The following is a 23236-nucleotide window of genomic DNA, read 5'->3' as shown; positions in this document are numbered from 1 at the left end:
CTCTGGGATTCTTTAAGTATATCATCATATCATCTGCAAAGTGAGATAACTTAGTTTCTTCTTTGCTTATTGTAATTCCTTCAGTTTTTTATCTCCTCTAATTGCTACAGGTAATATTCCTAGTGCCATATTGAATAATAGTGATAACCTTGTTTCACCCCTGATCTTATTGGAAATGTATCTAGCTAATCTCCATTGCATGTAATGCTTGCGGAAGGTTTTAGATGGATATTGCTTATTATTTTATGGAAAGTTCTCTTTATTCCTATGCTCTCCAGTGTTTTTAGTAGTGTTATATTTTGTCAAAAGCTTTTTCTGTGTCTATTGAGATAATCATGTAGTTTCTGTTAGGTTTTTGGTTGATGTGATCAATAATGCTAATAGTTTTTCTAATGTTGAACCAACCCTGCATTCCTGGTCTGAATCCTACCTGATCATAATGTATTATTCTCATGATAAATTTTAGCAAGTATATTCATTAGAGAAATTAGTCTGTAATTTTCTTTCTCTGTTTTGTCTCTCCCTGGTTTAGGTATCAAAATCATATTTATATCACAAAAAGAATTTGGGAGGACTCCTTCCCCAATTTTCCCAAATAGTCTGTATAGTATTGGAATTAGCTGTTCTTTAAATGTTTGATAGAATTCACTTGTAAATCCATCTTGCCCTGGAGATTTTTTCCTAGGGAGTTCATTGATGGCTTGTTCAATTTCTTTTTCTAAGATGGGGTTGCTTAAGTATTCAACTTCCTCTTCTGTTAATCTGCGCAATAAAATGTTCATCCATCTCACTTAGATTGTCAAATTTATAGACATACAGTTGGGCAAAGTAATTTCTAATTATTGTTTTAATTTCCTTCCCACTGGAAGTGAGTTCACCCCTTTCATTTCTGATATTGGTAATTTGATTTTCTTCTTTCTTTTTTCCTTAAATCAAATTGACCAAAGGTTTATCAATTTTATTGGTTTTTTTTTCATAAAATGAACTTTTATTTATTAGTTCAATGGTTTTCTTCATTTCAATTTTATTAATCTCTCCTTATTTCAAATTAGGTATTTACTTGGGTATTTTCAATTTACTCTTTTTCTAGCTTTTTCAGATCCATGCCCAATTTATTGATCTCCTCTTTCCCTATTTTATTCATGTAGGCATTCAAAGATATAAAACTTCCCCTAAGAACTGTTTTTGCAGTATCCCATAAGATTTGATAGGTTGTCTCATTACTGTAATTCTCTTGAATGAAGCTGTAGATTGTTTCTATGATTTGTTGTTTTATCCACTCCTTCTTTAGGATTAGATTATTTAGTTCCCAATTAATTTTTGGTCTATCTTTCCATGGCCTTTTATTACATATGATTTTATTGCATTATGATCTGAGAAGGATGCATTGACTATTTCTGCCTTTCTGTACTGGATTGTGAGGTTTTTATGCCCTAGTATATGGTCAATTTTTGTATATGTGCCAAGTAACCCTGAGAAAAAGGTATATTCCTTTCTATCCCCATTCAGTTTTCTCCAGAGATCTATCATATCTACCTTATCCAGAGTTTTATTCACCTCCTTCACTTCTTTCTTGTTTATTTTAAGGTTAGATTTATCAAGTTCAGAGATGGGAGGTTGAGGTCCCCAACTAGTATAGTTTTACTGTCTATTTCTTCCTCTAAATCCCTTAACTTCTCCTCTCAGAATATGGATGCTATTCCACTTGGAGCATCTATGTTTAGTAATGATATTGCTTAATTTTCTATGGTACCTTTTAGCAGGATATAGTTTCCTTCCTGATCTCTTTTGATTAGATCTATTTCTGCTTTTGCTTTGTCTGAGATTAGCATTGCTACCCCCTGCATTTCTTACATCAGCTGAAGCACATTATATTCTGCTCTAACCTTTTACCTTTACCCTTGTCTATCCCCCCATTACAAATGTGTTTCTTGTAAATAACATATTGTTGGATTATGGCTTTTAATCCATACTGCTATCCCTCTCCATTTTATGGGAGAATTCATCCCATTCACATTCACAGTTATGATTACTGTTTCTTTCCCTCCATCCTCTTTCCTACCATTTGTGCTTTTAGTTCTGCCTTCTCCCTTCCCCTCCACAATAGAGTTTTAATTTTTTTACCACCTCCTCCTGAAGTCTTCCTTTCCTTCTTTCAGCCCCCCTCCCTTTTACTGCCCTTACTATGTCTTCCCTCCCTTTTAGCCTCCCCTCCCCTTTCTTTCCCCCTTCCTCTCCTACTGCCTATAGAGCTAGTTAGATTTATATTCTTAATTAAGTTTGTTATTTCCTCCTTGAACCAAATCATATGACAGTACCTCTCAAACAATGCTCATCTCCCTCCCCTTTTTCCCTCTATTGTAATAAAATTTTGTACTTCTTCCTGTGATGTAATTTACCATTTTTTGCTTCCTCCTTTTCTCATTTCCTGTTACAATCCCTTTGCATGCTTAAATCACCTTTTTATCATCACGTAATTTACTTTATACGCATTCACTCTGTCTCTGAATATCTCTCTTACAATTCATATTAGATGCACAATTCTCTAGATTAACAAGTATCATCTTCCATTATAGGGAGGTTATAAGTTTGCTCAAATTGACCAACAAGTTTTCTTTTCCCCTGTTTACCTTTTTGTGCCTCTCTTGAGACCTGCATTTGAAGACCGAATTTTCTATTGAGTTCTGGCCTTTTTTTCAGGAAGGTCTGGAAATCCCTTATTTCATTGAATGTCCATCTCCTTGCCTGAAATGTTATGCTGAACTTTACTGGGTAATTGATCCTTTATTGTAGTCCCAGCTCCTTTCCCTTGTGAAATATCATGTTCCAATTCCTTCGATCTTTTAATGTAGAAACTGCAGGGTACTGTGTGATCCTGACTGTAGCTCCTCGATATTTGAATGATTTCTTTCTGGCTGCCTGTAGTATTTTCTCCTTCACTTGATAGTTCTGGAATTGGCAACAATAGGTCTTGGTGTTTTTAGTTTGGGGTCCCTTTTGGGAGGTGAACAGTGGATTCTTTTGATGACTATTTTGCCCTCTGGATCTCACACTTATTGGCAGTTTTCATTGATGGTTTCTTGGAAGATATTGTCCAGACTCTTTTTTTCATCATGGCTTTCTGGTATGCCAATAATTCTTAAATATTCTCTCCTGGATCTACTTTCCAAGTCAGTTGTTTTTCCAATTAGATATTTTACATTTTCTTCTATACTTTCATTCTTTAGTTTTTGTTTGACTGATTCTTGATGTCTCATAGAGTCATTAGCTTCTACTTGTCCAATTCTAATTTTCATCAAATTGTTTTCTTCAGTTAGCCTTTGCATCCCCTTTTCCATCTGTCCAACTATTCCTTTTAAGGAATTTTCTCCAGTTAGTTTTTGTACTTCCTCTTTTATTTGTCCAATGTTCCCAGTTAGGTTTTGTGTTTCCTTTTCCATTTGTTCAATTTTCCTTTTTAAAGGGCTGTTCTCTTCAGTGAATTCTTTTTTCATACTTTTAAAATCATTTACTATTTTTTCCTCTATTTCCTTCTTCAGCTATTCCAGGAGTGCTCTCTGTGCATGTTAGCAGTTCATAATCCCTTCTGAAGTTTCAGATAGGAGTACAGTCTCAATATTGACTTCTTTGGTATTCATGTTTTGGTCCTTGTCCCCATTGAAAGATTCTTTGATTTTTCCTTCTTCCTTTGCTTCTTGCTCATGATGGTGAGGCTTTGTGTTGTGGCTTCTGGTTCTATCATCTAGACTCTAAAGAACTTGGTGCTAAACTGGTTGGTGTTAGAAAGCAAAGGCAGGTGAAATGTGTTTGCGTTTCCCTGGATTAACCCTGGAGTAGCTTGTTAAGTGTGGGGTCTGTTCATGGGAGATCTCCTCAGTTGAGCTAGAGCCAAGGCAACCTCAGTGCTTAGTGATCCCAACTGTCTTCCTTTCCCCTGGAGCACTTAGCTGCACCTGTGTCCTAGTGTGAAGCTCCACACCCCTGGAGCTCCAGCTGTCTGGGATAGCTCTCTTCCTCAGCCACAGTAAAGGGAATATTCCTTTGCTGTTTTCCTCATTTCACATGGTATGAGACTATTTGCCCCTTCTATTGATCCCATTGATCCAGGATTTTCCTGGGGAAATATTTTATGGTTCTTTCCAGGTCAACAATGGGAAGGGGAGAGAGCATTTACCAATCACTCCACTATTTTGGCTCCTGGAAGTTCAAATAGCTGACTTACAAATATTTAATCTGTGGGCTCAAAGTCTCCACAGAGCTGCTGCAGATACCTGGGCCTCCTTCCACAGCTCTCGCTTGCTTGGCTCCCCTTGACTCTAACCCTGAGCTGCTATCCCACCATGCTGCTACTTCCTCAGACCACCCCTGGACTTTCCTATTCAGCCATGTTGTGGCAGGGTGCTGTGCTGTGCACTGTATGCTCCTCCACCCTCGTGGAATAGATTCTTCCCATCAATTTTCCATTCTGTCCTGGTCTGTGAAACTGCCACAGTCTGTCTCCTGTTGGATTCTGCACCTCCAAAATTTGGTCAGATTCTCTTTTTAGAGTTATCTGACGGAGTTTGTCTTAGAGCTTAGGTGAGTAGTTGCCCTTCCCTTCCCTTCCCTTCCCTTCCCTGCCCTGTCCTGCCCTGCCCATTTTTATCTTTATATTCCTTGTGCCTAGCTCAGTTCTTGGCTCATAGTAGACATTTAATAGGTATGCTGATTGATGGATGATGAGGGACTTGAGACTGTCATATATGTGGACCTCCTGAAAAAAATTGGACATATTTAATTTAGAGAAGAGAACATTTAAGCATGACATAACTGTAGTCTTCAAATTTGAAATTTTAAAGAATTATCTCATTGAAAATTTGCTTTTAATATTTATGTAAATATGTCATATTTATACAAATATGTAATCTTTATACAAATATGAGATATTTGTATAATAGATATTTAAAACATTTATCTCATAAAATTTCAAATATTTATCTTCCTCTTGCCCTTAGGTGGTAGAACTAGGGCCAGTGGGTGGAAGGTACAGGGGCAGATTTTGCCTAAGTATAGGACAAACTTCTTAATAATTACAAATGTACAAAAATGGAATAGGCTACCTCCAGAATTAGTGAATTTCCTATCACTGGCTGTCTTCAAAATGAAGACTGGCTAATTATTTTTCAGAGATATATTGTGGATAGGATTCATATTTTGGCTTGGGCTTGACTGCCCCAGAAATTTCTTCCAGGTTATTCAGGAAGTCAACAAACTATGTGCCAGGTATTGTATTATTTGTATAAATAAAGGCAAAAAAAAATCCTTGCTCTAAAGGTCTAAGCTGTCTAATGAAGCATACAAGAGTCAAAAAACTATGTACAAATAACATCTATGTCTATATACTCAGAAGGAAGCCTCTAAGGTTAAGGAGAACAGGGAAAATTTTCTTGAAGAACTTAGGAGTTTAGCTAATTCTTGAAGGAAACCAGTGAAACCAGGAGGTTAAAATGAGGAGGGGGAGAGTTCTAGGCATGGGAAACAGCCAGTGAAAATGTTTGGTGCTGAGGGATAAAGCATTATTTTTGAGGAACAGTGAGGAAGCCAGTGAGGATCACATAGGGGAGAGTAAAGTATAAAAAGATTTGGAAAGATATGAATTGGCTAAGAAAGATAAGAATATGAAGGAAGATTTTACATTCGATCCTGGAAGTAATAGGGAGCCTCTTAGTGTAATGGGAGTTAAAAATCTTCTCCACCCATTAATAGACCTCAGGTGAGGCTATTAACGAAGCTTGTTTTGTATGAAGGTCCATAACTTTTGTTGATTGCTAATGAGGAATTGGATTATGAGGGTCATGCCCTATATAGATATAGATAGATAGATAGATATAGATGTATAGATGTATATAGATATAGATGTATCTATATCTATCTATCTATCTATCTATTTATCTATCTATCTATCTATCTATCTATCTATCTATACTCTGAGGTAAGGTTTTACTTTGGGGCTCAAATCATTGGAAGAGTGTTTGTATGATTAGGCCAGAAGAGACTCTGGATAGTGAGGCCCACCTCACACCCCTTGAAAATGCAGATATTGGTGCTTCTCTCTCTGGTAAAGATGTATGTATTATCTACTTTCAGACAGCTGGAAGCCGTGTCTGTTGGTCTTTCTGTTTGTAAATTCTGCTTATAATTTCTATTTGTATTTTCTCTGAAGTACAGGGTGCTTTCTTTTCCATCTGAACTAAATGAATGATATATGTGCTTGACTGAAGTGAGATTGTTTACCCCTTTTAAGATTGCTTTCCTTAGAAAAGCAGATTTAAGAACCTGAATAGCAGGCCCTCCTGGGTATGCCAGGGTGCTTGCTGTTATACCTGGGTTTACTGAATAGGGAGGGAACATAGTCAAACTGTAACTGACATATAAAAGATATGAATAGACGGAAATTGGAAAGATGATAATTTTCATCCTTTAGTTCAGGTCAGGATATAACATGAACTACTGATGTGGAGAAAGATCACTTTTGCTAGGATACCTGCATGCAGGTTTTGAATGCTCAGTGGAAAAATTAGCAATTCTTCTAATTCTTCTGAGGTCATTTGTGCCTATGATACAGTTTAATTGAGTAATGGCAACTGAGGGAGGATAGATAAGAAATAGAGAAGCAGAGAAGATGTCAGGGCAGTGATAGAATCTTGATAAATGAAGTCCTTGCCCATCTTTCCTACATCTATCACACTATGATATACACCAAGCTAATGATAACATTATGGTAACTAGGTGGTACATTGAATAAAGTGCTGGATTTGGAGTCAGAAAGACTCATTTCCATGACTTCAAATCCTATCTCAGACACTTTCTAGCTGTGTGACTTTGGGCAAGTATTTGCCTTAGTTTCCTCATCTATAAAATGAACTTGAGAAGAAAATGGCAAACCCCCTCCAATGTCTTTGCTGAGAAAACCCCAAATGGGGTAATAAAGAGTTGGACATGACTGAAATTGGCTGAAAAGATAACATTAACTTCTTGGATCTATAGCCTCAGTTAAATTTATCTTCACTATTTAACCTAAAGCCAGGTCAAAATTCCTATAACTCATGAGTTTTCACCAGCCCTCAGCACAGAAAGTTTACGGTCATTCATTGGCATAGCTTCCCATATCCTAAGGCCTATTCAGTTTCAACCATGACGTTTTTAAAGACTAGGAAGAAGAAAGGCCCTAGAGTAGCTCTAAGAGGTAGAATCTTAAGTCAGTTTCAATATTCTGATTGTTTGGTTTGTTGAGGAGGTTACAGACATTCAGAGGCCCAGGATACCTCAGTTCTTATGACAGGAAAGCTGAATGTCCAAGTTTGGTCTGACTACCAAGTCAAAGATAAGCCAATAGCTTGATGAAGATCCTAAAATGTTAATATATCTTAGATTGCATTAACAGTGACATTCATATAAAAGAAAGTGGCATTTCCAATGTACTCTCTACTGAATGGAATACTGCATCCATTTCTGGGCTCCATTATATAAGGCAGATACTGGGAGTGTGTTTTGAGGAAGACCGATAAAAATGTGAAATGTGTCTGAGCCATGCTATGTGTGAAGTGCTCCAAAGGGCAGTCATAGGACTAATGAGTGGAAGGCATAGGAAGCCAACTTGTTCCAGCTAATAATCAGGGCTGACCAACAATGGAAGGTTTCCTTGGGAAATAGTAAGAATGGAGATGTTGAAGCAGAAAATGGAATAACACAAGTTATATTGTGGAGAAGATTCCTGCACTGGGTAGGGTATTAAAGTAAATAATTCCTAAGTTTCCTTCTGACTCTTGAGTGGATGGTTTTCTTCTGTTATATTTCAAGAAATTATTAAGGGCAACTAGGGGGTACAATGGACTTTAAAAATCTCTGACCTAATTGTATATTGGCTGACAAGAAAATAGGGCTCAAGTCCCATCTGTGTAACTATGGCCAAGACAGTTGATATCCTTCATTTAGTCATCTGTAAAATGAAGATAGACTACAGATGCCTTAAGGTCCTTTCTTTCCAGTTCTCTGATTCTATAATACCTCTCTCTAGCTTCTGAAAATCTATTATCAGAGTTCAATGAATACTGAAAAATAAGAATAATCAAGTATATTTTATAGAGAAACAATAAGTTCCCCTAATAAAGGGATAATTGCTGAAGATCTTAAAGTCTGACTAGCTCAGGGTTGACTGTCACTTAACTCTACTGTACTTTACTAACAGCAAATCCTGTACAGTGAACTGACATGTTAGGAGATTATATTGTTTTCCCCTTCCTTTCCTCCTCTTTGTAACTATTTTTATTTTCACTGAGTATTTTTCTCACTCTCCTTCCTTTTTTTGTCCCAGATTCACAAACATAATGCCCTCTTCTTTCTCACTAACTCTTCCAGTTCTCTTTCTCTCACCTCCACCCCCTCTTTTCAACTCACAAGAACCCATGCCTCTATTCTAACTCAAATGCTCGTCATCTCTTGCATGGACTATTGTAATAGCATAGTAATTGATCTTTTAAATTTTTATTTCTTTTCTCTTTAATCTGTCTTCCATACTACTATCAATGTGATATTTCTAGAATATTGATCTGACCATGTTACTGTGTCCTCCCCCCAAAAAAAGTCTTCAAAATTTTAATTTGCCTCTGGAATAAAATATAAACTCAATTCTGCATTTAAAATACTTAAAAATCTTGTTTTAAACTGCCTTTCGAGTCTTATTTCAGTTAAATTGTCCTATAAACTCTTCCCTTTACATAAAGTTTCATCTCCTTATCACTTGAAGTTGCTTTGTGTTTCTTTCCGCTCATGTATCTCTGAACCTCCAGCAACATGTAAACCCCCTGAGGCCAGGAACCATTCTAATTTTTTCCTTACATCCCCAGCAACTAGCACAATGTGTGGAATGTTATAGGAACTTCATAAATATTGGTTGAATTGAATTAAATTATCCTTCTTACCTTCAAATTAATTAATATTTGTTTTCTGATAAGGGATATTTCTGGATTATTTCTTTTTTTTGTTCAGTAGTTTTCAATAGTATCTGACTTTGGGACCACATTTGGAGTTTTCTTGTTAGAGATTCTGGAGCGGTTTGCCAGCGTCTTCTTAGCTCATTTTATAGATGAAGAAACTGAGGCAAACAGAGTCATATAGCTTCTAAGTGTCTGAGGCCAGATTTGAACTCAGGAAGATGAGTCCTCCTGACTCCAGGTCCAGCATTCCATCTACTATGCCACCTAGCTCCTTAGATCATTCTTACTTTTACCAATAAGACAATGGATGGAATTTAATTCAGAAGATCACTTCAAATCCCAACTCTGCCACTGATTATCTGTGTAAGTGAATGACCAAATGAAAAAGCATTCATCAGGCACTTATTTTGTCAGAGCATTGACATCTCCTCTAATGGGGAACCATCACTCAGGGAGGGGTCGTTTGGTTTGGAAAGTTACAATGATGGTAAATAGAGCCATAGGGTAATAGATTGACACAGACTTTAAAGTAGCAATCACAATGTTTACTTGATTATGGTTCTGATTCTGGAGGAACTGGGGCTCAGGGAAGGGCAGCACAGAGGATAAGGTTCTTTGTAGCAACAGCAGTAAAGAGGCTGGTGGGATGTTCAGGGAGTCTGGTTAAGTGTGGACTCTGACCTGACATAGTGGACCATGTGAAGTAATCTCCAATTAGGATAGCAGGACCCCAAAGCAGGATTCCAGAGATGAAAGTACTTTGTCCTTTAAGGACTGCTCTCAGGGAAAAGTCCAGGCATAGTCTCTGAATCATGGGTCCCTGACACATCTTAAAAATAGGAATTATCATACCTTCTCTGTCTACTTTATAGGTTTGTTGTGAATGAGACGCTGGATGTAAAAGTCCTTTGTAAACATACACAAATGTAAAAGTATTACTGTTATTCCCTTTTCTACAAAAGTGCAATTCACAATATTGTTTTTGCCTACTTAATAGGGATGTTATATGCTTTAATGAGATGACTCAAATGTTTCAGTCCCTTGGAGGCACACACACTGTATACTTATAAGAAAAAAAAAACATTTATTTTTCTATTTCCTTTTTCTCTTTATTGTATTCCCTAATCTCTGTTTTACTTTTATGTATTTCTATATTTTGAATGTTCTTTGACTATTTTTTTCCTTCTGGAAAAAAGATCTTTTAAAAATGGCTTGGAGATGCTCTGACTATCTTTGTTCTGGTGAACTAGATCCAATTATTCATCACTTACTCAGTAGAAAGGGTAACCCCACTTAACTCAGGAAACTCATATCTCGACATGGAGAGTAGTATAGGATTGTCATTACCGTTGTTTTCATTTGTGTCAGACTTCAGAATGGCTTTTTTTTTCCTTTCTGCCTAACACCTAGTTTAAGGTAAAAGTCTGAAAGTTCCTTGGAAAAATTACCTTTCATAATAGTGTTCATTGTCATTGAGTGGAAAGAGAACTGGGCTGGGATTCAAGAGACCTAGGTTCTAGTCTCAGCTCTTTCTTGAACTTTTCAGGACACTGTCTAATCATCTATATGCAGAGAGGGGTGGGTTAGATAATTACCATGATGTTTTCCAGTTATCTATCTATCTATCTATCTATCTACCTATCTATCTATCTATCTATCTATCTATCTATCTATCTATCTATCTATCTATCTATCTATCTATGTATCTATCTATCTATCTGTCTATCTGTCTGTCTGTCTGTCTGTCTGTCTGTCTGTCTGTCTGTCTATCTGTCTGTCTATTTGTGTATGTGTATTTGTATACATAATTTATATATGCATGCGCATACATGTATACACATATTTAAAATGTTTCAAAAGTCAATGCAGTTTAAGCTTCAATAGCTTAAAATACCTTAAAACTTTTGTATTCTAATAAAGGGAAGACAATGTCTTGACTTTCTTCTTTATAGAGCCTCCAAACAACTACTGATTTGGTGCTCGTTCTTTTTCTGATATTGCTTGGACAGTAACATTCATCCAAACTCAGTGGCTGGTAAAAGAAAACAGCTTATCTGAGAGTCAAGTATTCCCTTGCTAGAGGTCTAGGCAAAGAGTGGTTGAGTTAATGATCATAACTCGGAGGTCAGCTGACAAGTACGTGATGCTCTCTAATAGCACAAAAGCTTAGAGAGAGTTCATGCTTGAGTGATCTGTTGTTTATTGCACTATTCTCTACTTACATCAATGGTTCTAATCTAGGGGGTCCTTAACCTGGGATCCATGGACTGTACCCCCAACCAGTCTATGGAGAAACTTCAGGGAGTCTATGAACATGGATGTGAGAAAATTACATCTTTACTTCAATATAATTGGATTTCTTTGTACTTTTATCAATATTGTTTTATGCATTTAAAATATAATTGTTAAGGGGGGGTTGCATAGGCTTTACCATACTGTCAAGGGGATTCATGACACAGAAAAGATTAGGAAATGCTGCTGTAACTGATGTGGGTTCTCCCTTCATTGGTAAAGCTCACAATTCATCATGTCATTTTATTCATTATAATTCATGCCCTTTTCCCAAAGAAGGCCTATTTAACACTATGAAGCCCCTCCTTTGGATAAAATACACACACATACACAGTGACAAATATACACATATATTATATATATGAACATGCACACATACATATACACACAAACACACATGTATATATACACATGTGTGAATGCATACTATATATCACATATATATAAAATTGAATAGGAGGAAGATCAGAGATCTATAGCTGGAAGGGATTTCACAAGTCATTTATTCTAATGCCCTCATTTTGCAGATGAGGAAACTGAGGCCTATGAAGGATAATGACTTTCACAAAGCTATGCAGATAGTAAGCTATCAAAAGTGGCATTCATCCTAAGTCCTCTGACTTCAAAGCCAGAATTCTTCCTGATGTACTGTATGACCTCAGAATAGTAGACTGGATCCTATTTGGGAAATTGTAAAGAAATTTCAACGATTCCAAGCTCTTCCTTTTGCCAGCACTCATCTACTTAATATTTACATTCTCCAAGTTAATATATAGGGCTCCTATAATGTTCATGAGTATGGGATAGGACAGCAGTAAGGGTTGGAAAGAAGATAGATTGAATGGACTCCTAGTCCCTCTTCACCAAGAGTTTTGACCCAACCAACAGGTCAGCTGCACAATTGGTTGAAGGGTTCAAATGAATTTTCACTTTTTATTTGTCAGACTGGGGTTAGTAGAGATGATGCCAAATGAGAATACTGTATAGGCAGAGCATGGAAGTGGAAAGGATTGAAACCATCTCCAACAACCACAATCAGATGAGACACTTTTGGGCCCAAGATGAGAGTCAGGTTTAGTGGTGCTCAATTCCCTCCCCACATTTAATAGAATCTATGAAGACAGTAAGGCTTCTCCTTTCTTTTATTTTACCCATTACTAGTAAATATTTTAAAAAGAAGTCTAAAGTTTACCCATTTCTTTAAAGTTAACACTTATACCTAATGAGTTTTGATTTCAGTGGCTATATAAATTGATTGATCTTAATTGTCCTGGTCTAAGTTCTTCACCATCTGTGATTGGGGACTTACCAAAGAGGAAGGCATGGTGGCTAGTGTGTATGTGTATGTGTGTGTGTGTGTGTGTGCATATATATATATTATAATGTACACACATATGTATGTATGTATCCATGTACTTACTGTGTATATGTCTGTGTATATATGTATAGACATATGTATATATAATGTGTGTGTATATGTATACATATAGAGACAGAGATACACATACAGAGAGAAGATTTAATGGATTATTATATCTTATTATTATATTATATTACATATAAAAATATATTATATTAATATGATATATATTTTTTATTTTATTATTTTATTATATCTTATAAACATCTCTGAAAGTAACTTATTTTTTATTACTGTTGTTTTTTGTTCATCCTCTGTTCTTTTTTTAATTATTTGTTTCCAGTTTTCGTCGATTGCTTCCCTGAGTTTTAAATTTTCTCCCCCTCCCCAAGACGGCATACAATCTTCTGTGGGTTCTACACATACTTTCTTATCAAATACAGTTTCATATTAGCCATGTTGCATAGAAAAATTAAAATGAATGGAAAAATCATGAGAAAAACTAAAAAAAAACCAAAACATAACACAGGAGAAAATAGTCTGCTTCTTTCTGCCTTCTAATTTCATAGTTCTTCCTCTGGATATAGATGACATTTTGCATCAAGAGTTCTTTGGGAAAATTTTAGGTCCCTGCACTGCTGTAAAGGACTAAGTCTATTAATAACAGTCCTCATACCCTGTGGCTGTTACTGTGTACAATTTTCTCCTGGTTCTGCTCACTTCACTTGACATCAGTTCATATATGTCTTTCTAGGTTTTTCTGAAGTGCTCCTGTTCATCATTTCTTATAGCACAATAGTATTCCATTACATTCATATACTACAACTTGTTCAGCCATTCCCCAGTTGTTGGGCATTCCTTCCATTTCCAGTTCTTGTCCACCACGAAAAGAGCTGCTATAAATATTTTTGTACATGTGGGTCTTTTTACCATTTTTCTGATCTCTTGGGGATACAATCCTAAAAGTGATATTGCTGGGTCAAAGGGAATGCACATTTTTGTAGCCCTTTGGACATAGTTCCAAATTGCTCTCTAGAATGGTTGGATCAGCTCATAGCTCCACCAACAATGACTTAGTGTTTCAACTCTCCCACATCTTCTCCAATATTTATCATCTTCCTGTTTTGTCATGTTGGTCAATCTGATAGGTGTGATGTAGTGCCTCAAAGTTGTTTTGATTTGCATCTCTCTAATCAATAATGCTTTAGAGCATTTTTTCATATGATTATAGATAACTTTAATTTCTTCCTCTGAAAACTGCCTGTTCATATCCTTTGATCATTTATCAATTGGGCAATGACTTGTAGTCTTGCAAATTTGACTCAAATTTTCTGTATCTTTTTGAAATGAGGCCTTTCTCAAAGATACGAGTTGTAAAAATTCTTTCCCAGTTTTCTACTTCCCTCCTAATCTTGGTTACATTGGCTTTGTTTGTGCAAAAACTTTTCAATTTAATGTAATCAAAATTATCCATTTTGCATTTTATAATGTTCTCTATCTCTTGTTTGGTCGTAAATTTCTCTATGCTCCATAAATCTGACAAATAAACTGATTTCTTTATAGTATCAGCCTTTATATCTAGATCATGTACCCATTTGGATTTTATTCTGGTATGTGGTGTCAGGCATTGTTCTATACCCAGTTTCCACCACACTATTATCCAATTTTCCCAGCAGTTTTTGTCAAACAGTGAGTTCTTATCCCAGAAACAGGAGTCCTTGGGTTTATCAAACAGTAGGGTGCTATAATCATTGACTACTGTGCCTTTTGTACCTAACCTATTCCACTGATCTACCCCTCTATTTCTTATCCAGTATCAAGTGGTTTTGATGATTGCTGCTTTATAATACAATTTGAGATCTGGTATGGCTAGGCCACCTTCCCTAGCATTTCTTTTCATAATTCCCTTGACATTCTGTACCTTTTGTTCTTCCAGATGAATTCTGATATTATTTTTTATAGCTCTAGAAAATATTTTTCTGGTAGTTTGATATTACAATGAAGAAGTAAATTAATTTAGGTAGAATTGTCATTTTTATTATATTAGTTCAGTCTATCCATGAGCGACTGATGCTTCTTCAGTTACTTAGATCTGACTTCATTTGTGCGAAAAGTGCTTTTTAATTGTGTTCATATTCATCCTTTGTTCTTGAAGAAGACCAATGACCTCAGGAAGGTGATGTCTTTATTTGTAAGTGAAAAGGATTTAAGTGAAAATAACATTTGCCCTTGGACTTGTCATCCAGCCCCCACACTGAACCTTTCTGGGTATTTCCATCTACCTTGAAGATTAACTTTCTTTCATGTACTGTCTCCCTCAATTAAAGTATGAGCTTGTTGGGGTCTGGGACTGTTTAGCTTTTTCCATTTTTACTGAGAGTTTAGAACAGTGTTTGACATAGTAAATATGTAATAAATGCTTTTTAAATTAATTAATCTGCTTCTCTCCTTAGGTGACAAAACAAATCAGTCCATTGCCATGCAAGCCACTGATGAATGTATGTGTGGAAGGGGCAGAGGAGGGGGAGCTGGAGAGTTTGGACAACTTGTTCCATTGCTTACACACCCATGCATGCACACTGAAATCTTGTTGTGGGGATAAAACTATGGGTGATGAGTGGAGAGTAGGTTCTGACTAGTGGGAAATTAAAAGGAGAGACCAAAACAGTAACACCCACATTTTAAGAATAGGAACCATATAAGAAGAATAGTTAGCCTCCCTTTTCTCCATTAATTAGCCAACCTTCATTGACAAGAAGATTCAAATGAAAGGATAAAAAAAAAAAAACTGGTGAATACCAGATAATCAGTATTGTTATTTCATATATCTGAACTCTCACTGAGTTATATAAAGACAAATCTAATTGGAAATGGAGGCTAAATTGTCCTATCTGCTACATTTTGCCTAAGCAATGTTTAATATACTGCCAACTTTTAATTCTCAAAATATCCTTCTGCAGTTTGCAAGACATAAGCATTTTTCATTATTAATGTTTTCCAACTGATGGAACGACTTCCCCAACCAAGGTTGCTGACAGTGTGGGGAGTAAAGTCAGGACTTGAAACTTTGTTTCTCAACCATTGATCTACCATTTTATATACTAGACTGAACTTCAAATGAAATTGAATCATCATTCAGTGAAACTTGAAAGGAAGCATTCATATGAAAGGAAATTCAAAAGAAAAGATTATTTGCAGAAAACCATTTATATAAGTAATCATAACTATAACCTGAACTTAGTTTTCTAGTGTATTAAGTGTTGTCCTTCCGATAAGATAAAACTTCACTGTTTCCTAGTCTGGGATCTTGATCTGAAAGACAAAGAAACAGGTGTAAATGTGTGACACAGCTATTTCCAAGGAATTTTCTGGATACCTTAGATGAACAAAAGCAATATTTTTGCAGATTGGCTCAAATGTTTTTCTCTCAGAAGAGTCACTGAATTTATTGTCTCCTATATTGTTGCAGGAAGTTTCCTGTGGCAAGACAATACTGTTCATTGAGAATTATCTTCTGAAACACTGACAGGCATCCCCTATCGAAACACTGGGATAGGAATACACATGTTTAGAGAGAAAGAGATATTGGCAAAATCTGAGTTGCATTTGGAATTTTTTCATCTCTCTTTCCATATTTATAAAATAAGAGGTCAGAGTGGATATTCTCTCTTGGTCTCTTCTAGCTCTGACATTCCATGACTCCCTATGGATTTGCACAGAATTTGTGAGTGAACATAATTTCTACCAGTATCAATTATTAATATTTCATGTGTATATATGTATGTGTGTATATGTATGTATGAATGCATACACATAGATACATGTGCTATCTATCTCTATCTATCTATCTGTCATCTATCTATCTATCTATCTATCTATCTATCTATCTATCTATCTATCTATCTATCTATCCATCTATCTATCTACCTATCTATCATCTACCAGGGCAGCTAGGTGGTGCAGTGAATAGAGCACCAGTGCAAGACTTAGGAGGACCTGAGTTCAAATCTCACCTCAGACACTTAACACTCACTAGCTGTGTGACCTTGAGCAAGTCACTTAACCCCAATTACCTCATCCTAGGTCATCTCCAGTCATCCTGATGAATATCTGGTCACTGGATTCAGATGGCTCTGGAGGAGAATTGAGGCTGGTGACCTGCACAACCCCCCCTCACTCAAAAAAAAGTCAAGTGCAAGTCATGTCATCATTTCTCTGATGGCTTGGTCTTCTTCGGCAATGAAGGACAAACACACATCTCTCTACCAATCTATCTATCCACCTGCCCATCTATCTAAAGAGTAGCAGAGATATCTCAGTTGGACAGTAAGGAAGGACAAAAGGGATATCGCCTCTTCCGTTGCATTGGTATTCTTGGATGCCAAACAACACTATTGATTCATATGAGCCTTAGCATCCACCAAAACTCCCAATTCTTTTTTCCTAGATAATTGATTGCCTTATAATTTTGAGTTTGATTTTTAAAATAAGAATTTTTATGATAGAAATTTAAAGTTTGTATTTGCTCAGAAAACACTTTCCTTCTCTTTTTAAAGTAATCTCTTAATGGGAGTGTTCTCTTGGCCCCCATTTCTTCTCCTTGCAATCTCTCCCTTAACTATCATCTCTACACAGCATAATCCTAAATCTCTCTCTAGCCCTAAACTGTGGACTGGCATTTTCCATGGCCTAAAGGATATATTTTCAGCAGTTAGGTGACTCAGTGAATAGAGTGCTGGGCTTGGAATCAGGATAGACTCTTCTTCCTGAGTTTATATCTGGTGTCAGATAATAGCTGTGTGACTCTGGGTAAGTCACTTAATCCTGCTTTTCTCAGTTTTCTCATCTGTACAATGAGATGGAGAAGGACATGGCAAACCATTCCAGTATCTCTGCCAAGAAAATCCCTTGTAGGGTTAGAAAGAATTGGATACAACTGAAATGACTGAACAGTAACAGCAAAAGGCTAGACTTACCTGGATATCCCGGTAACACCTCAAATTCAACATGTCTGAAGTCAAATTTATTGTTCTTTTGTAACTTTTTTCACACATACATATATATGTATATAAATATACGTTTATATACATATAAATGAATATATGTGTATATATAAATATATGTATATATACGCATCTATACACATATATGTGCATATATACACACACACATATAAATATATATATATATACACATAATCTATATGTATATAGCTACACATAATCTATATCTGTATAGATGTATAATCACTGCCTACCATTACTCTGGCCCAGTCTCTTGTATTCAGAAGCTTGATTATCGTAACTCTTTCTTCTCACTCACTACTCATATCCATTACATTACTGAATCTTGTCCAGCTTATCTCCAGATTTTTCATGCTCTTTCCTTCTTCCTATACTTCTATTGTCACCACCCTGGTAGAGGCCTTCATTGACAGTCACTCTGGTGAATGCAATGACCTCCCAATATTTCTCTCCCTGTCTATTCTCTCATCAGTCTACACCATCCTTCATTATCACTACCAAAGTAACCTTCCTTGCACATAGAACAGATCACCTCAACAACCTTTAATAACTTCGAAGTAAATTTCAAAATACTTTATCTTTCAATAAAAGCCCTCTATAATCTGATAATATTATACTGCCACATATATACTTGTGTGTGTGTTCATCCTTTGTTGCTGAAGAAGACCATGCCATCAGAGAAATAATGACATGACTTGCACTTGACTATGTTTTGAGTAAGGGAAGGCTGTGCAGGTCACCAGTCTCACTTCTCCTCCAGAGCCATCTGAATCCAGTGACCAGATATTCATCAAGATGACTAGAGACAACCCAGGATGAGGCAATTGGGGTTAAGTGACTTACCCAAGGTCACACAGCTAGTGAGTGTCAAGTGTCTGAGGTGAGATTTGAACTCAGGTCCTCCTGACTCCTGCACTGGTGCTCTATCCACTGCACCACCTAGCTGCCCCACATATATATTTAGCACATTTTAGAATGTGTGCTTCTTAACAACAAGGGTTATTTTGGGGTTTTTCTTGCATCTCTAGTTTTTAGCTTAGTGTCTAGCACATAGATTAGAGATAAGCTCTCTACCTGTGATTCTATTAGTACAGGGAAGTCCTCACTAAGGAATTTCTCTCTATCAAAGCAGGCTTGCCTTTATCTTATAATGTGAGCCACCCAAAGTACAGCAAGGTTGAATAACTTGTCCATGCTCACATAACCAATATGTTTTCAGAGGCAGTACGTGAACTCAGGTCTTGCAAGTTCTAAGGTCATAATCTGTTCTTAATCACCAATCAGCACATAGTAAGCATTTAAAAAGTGGTGTGAACGTTTATTGTTGCTGTTCTGTCATTTTCAGTCATATCTGACTCTGTGATCCCACTGGGATTTTCTTGTCAATGGTACTGGAGTGTTTGCCATTTCCTTCTCCAGCTCACTTTGCAGATGAAGAAGTGAAGTAAATAAGGTTAAATGACTTGCCCAGGGTCACACAACTAGTAAGTGTTTTAGCTGAGATTTTGACTCCTGTTTTCCTGATTCTAGGATTGGCACTCTCTTCACTAATTCATCTAGCTGCCCACAAGCATAATAGCCACTAAATGAACCTTTATTGAGTTCAACTGAACCAACCCTTCAAAGTTCTGTGATTTTTGTCAGGGTATTTCCTTCACTGATATGCATCCCAGCCCTTCTATGAATTGATAGATGATCTTGTTGAGTTGCTGTGATGAGAAAAAAAAATAATCATCTGTAACTAACCTGGTGATGAACCTCTCTGACCATATCTGTGCTGGTCTTGGGACAACAAACGTGCAATCTGTCACTGGGTCCATGCTCAAAACTAGCAGGGAGATAGACTTTGAGAATCCAGCACCTTCTCTATCCTCATCAAACTTTAGAGGAATCATTCAATTGAATAGCGTGTCAATGTGAATATAATGGTCAATTAACCATTTACAATTCTTAAGAGGATTATTTTTCTAGTATTTTATAAATACTTATTTACATACAAGGACCGTACAGTAATGTTGGTTCAAGGGAAGGGGAAGAACTATCTACCCCCCAGATAGGCAACCAAATGGCATGAAAGTCAGGTTTTTAAACCATGGTGAACATGCTTTCTTTCACAGTAGCTCTGCAACATCCCTTTGTTCACATTTCATGTAATTTCCACCAGTGCTAATGACATTTAAAAAATAGCTTTCTAACAGTTAGGACTGTATCATATTTTTAAAATTTGGAGTAAAGGATTCATGATACAGAATCATGCAAAGCTCCATCAGCTTGTGTTCAAGTTTGGAGATATCAGATTGACCATCAATCAGATGACCATCTAGTTACTAGGTTTATGGAAAGAAGCTGCAGGGAAGAAGGATGATGGAGTTAAATGGTAGTGAATGAGTAGTACAGATATAACATTAATTTAATTCTTTCTTTGTTCACATTTCATGTAATTTCCATCAGTGCTAATGACGTTTAAGAAGTAACTTTCTAACAGTTAGGACTGTCTATAATGTAATAGGATTCCATGTTAGATAGCCAACTCTCCATTATTGGAAGTTTGAAATCAAAAGCAAAATTGCTACTGGTTAGGAATTTCTTTACTGGGTGGGAGATGGGAGCAAAAACCTTCTATAGACCATTGCAACCCAAGAGTCCATTTTAACCTTACTCTTGTCATCATCTCCCAATAATTCCAGAGTTGCTTGCTCTCAGACATTATAGGGTTCTCACACCTAATCAAATGACTAGAAATGTATTTGTTCTTACATGAAACTGTAGTGAGCATACTATTAAGATAATATTACCATTATTAACTCAGTCTTCATTTCCAGGGCTGATGCGCTGCTTTGCCTGGAAAGCTGGAAGCTCAACTTGGCAAACTGAATGATTGATAATGGGCAACTGATCCTGCTTGGCCAAGGCTTTTGGCCTGAAAATCTGTTCTGCTGCATATCATCCACTCCTCCCCAGATGTTTTGATCAAGAGAGATGCCAGACACTTGAAAATGCAATACCTGCTGCCAATTCTGGGCTAAATGGAAAGTGTAAAGACTGATTTATGAATAACACAGAGTTAAATTTCACAAAAGAAATTGTCCCATCACATCTCTACACCTGTGCGTATTCAATCTCCTCATGTGGGCTGTCTTCAGGTTTCAATCTAACTATGTTCACAGCACACAGGCCCCTAATTACAATTTAGTTTGTGAATTTGTTGGCCTTTCTAGGCAGCGTGACTATGATTTATTAGGGATCAAACGTATTTAGTACCCTGCCTCCCATATGGTTCTGCAAAAGAAACTATTAACTAGAGATCATGTTCATATCTAATGTGATTTCCCAAAGATCTGCAAAAATATAAGTACATTTTTATAATTTTATATATTTTGCAGTCTTATATAAGATTCAGCTGCCATTTAAACATATATATGTATATGTTTCTGTGCATATAAGTCCACATATACACACATCAAATTCTATCTAACATATTTAGGATTACCATGCAAATTTATGTGCTTATTTCATATTCTAACCATGCCTTAACTCCTACTGATTAATCTTGACTTTTGCATGCTGCATTATGCTAAATGTTCAAAAGGACTATTTGTTCCTGGCCTGTGGTAGAGCCTTCCAAGCTCATATTGGACTCACCAGCCTCAGTCATTCACATCATACCTTGACTTTAACATTATGATATATTTGGTCTTCTTCAAGTCCAAAGGATAAACAAGAACTACATCGTAGATATCATCCATCTAGTCCAAGGATTCTTAACCTGAATTACCTTTATTGATGTTTAGGGTCCTTGGATATAATTCAGTGTTCTGGGAACTTATATGGGAAAACTACATCATTATTTGAATACAACTGGTTTTCCTTATACTCCTCTGTATTTTTCTTTATGAATTTAAACATAAGAATAGAGAGACATAGAAGCATATATAATGTCATAGATTTAAAGCTAGAAAGAATATTAGAAGACATCTAGGCCAGTCCCCTTATTTTACAGATGAAGTATCTGAGGGCCAGTGGTTAAATGATTTGCCCAAGATCATGCAGTCTGACAGTGGCAAAATTTGAACTCAGATTCTCAAAAGCCAAATTCAGGGCTCTTGTCAAGGCATCATACTACCTTCTGCCTGAGCCAGGTCAAAGTCCTAATAATCCTCCAATGCACTGTTTATTCCTGGCTCCTTGTCTTTGTTTGTGCTATACCCTTTCCTAGAATGCCCTGTGCCTTTGCCACCATTTATCTCAATTCTACCCATCTTTCAAATCTTGGTTCAAACCCCGTATTTAACTAGGAAGCTTTCCCCAACTGCTTCCATCTGATATTGATCTTTTCCCTTCTCAGAACCCCTAAGATGCTTTTTGTCTATACTACAAACACGGGCACTTAATCATGTTTTCCAGTTGTTCTCTGTGCATCAATCATTTTCTCCAACTGGACTCCAGTTGATTCAATTCAACAGACATTCATCAAATGTTTCTTAAGTATCTAAGACAGTGATTATAATTTTTCATATCCTTTGACCCAGATATCTCATTGTTTGCCTTCCACTGCTAGAGACATCCCTAAAAGTGTATATGTAGAAAAAAGTCTCATATACACCAAAACATTTACAGCAACACTTTGTCATAACAAATAGAAAAAAATCTGTAGCCGTTGGTTGGAGAAATAACTAAACAAATTGTAGTACCTAAGTGTCATGGAAAGCATAAGAAATGACAAACATGATGAGTACAGAGGAGTATGGGAATGATACAAAGTCAAGTAAGTAGAACCAAGAAAACAGTACACGCAATGGATATAATGAAGTAAATTGAAAGAACAAAAAAATACAAACTGGACACTAGAAGCTTGCCCCTGAAAAAAATAAGAAAGAGTACCTCTTTCTTTCTTTTGAAGAAGCAGAAGACTACAGGTGTGAAACATTGCATGGTCAGTCAGTCAGTAGGTTGGTTAGATTTGCTGAGATGAACTAATTTTCTTCTTTTCTCCCCCTCTCTTTTGAGTCTTTGTTACAGGGATGGGTCTCAAAGTAGGCAAGAGCAGAGGGACATAATCAGAAATGAAGGTGATAGGAAAACGAAAGATCAATATAAATGTTAGAAAATGTCCTGTGTACAAGGCCCTGTGTTTAATCCCTTTACAATAACAATAGCCAGAGGTACTCAGTGGAGAGAAAGGGGGTTAGCAGTTGGGCAGAACAGCCAAGTCAAGCCCCTGTTTGTCTTTCTCTCCTTGGTGCCTTCCTCTGGGGCATTGACTCTATGCAACAGACTTTTCTGTGTGTTTTTCTTTTTCTGCAGTTTTGAATGCTGTTAGTTGTCTACATTATAAGATTTTCACAAATGGGAGGCATTGGGCAGAATGCTAGAACTGGAGTTGGGAAGACCTGGTTTCAAACTCCACGTTTAAAACAGTATCTTTGTAACTTTGGTGAAGTAACTTAACCTGAGTCACAATTTATTCATTTGTAAAATGAGTTTAATTTGAGCCTGTACTTCACAGGGTATTATTATTATAATTAGGTTCTTGCCATTTCAAAGTCAATTAATGAAATGAGATCAGTTAAGAAAGTTGATATTCT

At 36.5% G+C, this 23236-nt stretch overlaps 1 long non-coding RNA gene across 1 annotated transcript; it reads left to right on the top strand.

The window, feature by feature from the left end:
• The first annotated feature begins 3870 nt into the window (after positions 1–3870).
• LOC140510347 (uncharacterized) lies at positions 3871–21524 on the top strand. Its single transcript, XR_011969208.1, has 2 exons — positions 3871–4578; positions 20474–21524. It is a non-coding gene; the product is annotated as an uncharacterized lncRNA (long non-coding RNA).
• Positions 21525–23236: the final 1712 nt, after the last annotated feature.

This window comes from Notamacropus eugenii, chromosome 1 (genome assembly GCF_028372415.1).
Source record: "Notamacropus eugenii isolate mMacEug1 chromosome 1, mMacEug1.pri_v2, whole genome shotgun sequence".
Taxonomy (NCBI): domain Eukaryota; kingdom Metazoa; phylum Chordata; class Mammalia; order Diprotodontia; family Macropodidae; genus Notamacropus; species Notamacropus eugenii.
Note: the sequence above shows the minus strand (reverse complement) of the source record. Positions and strands in the feature narration are given on the sequence as shown.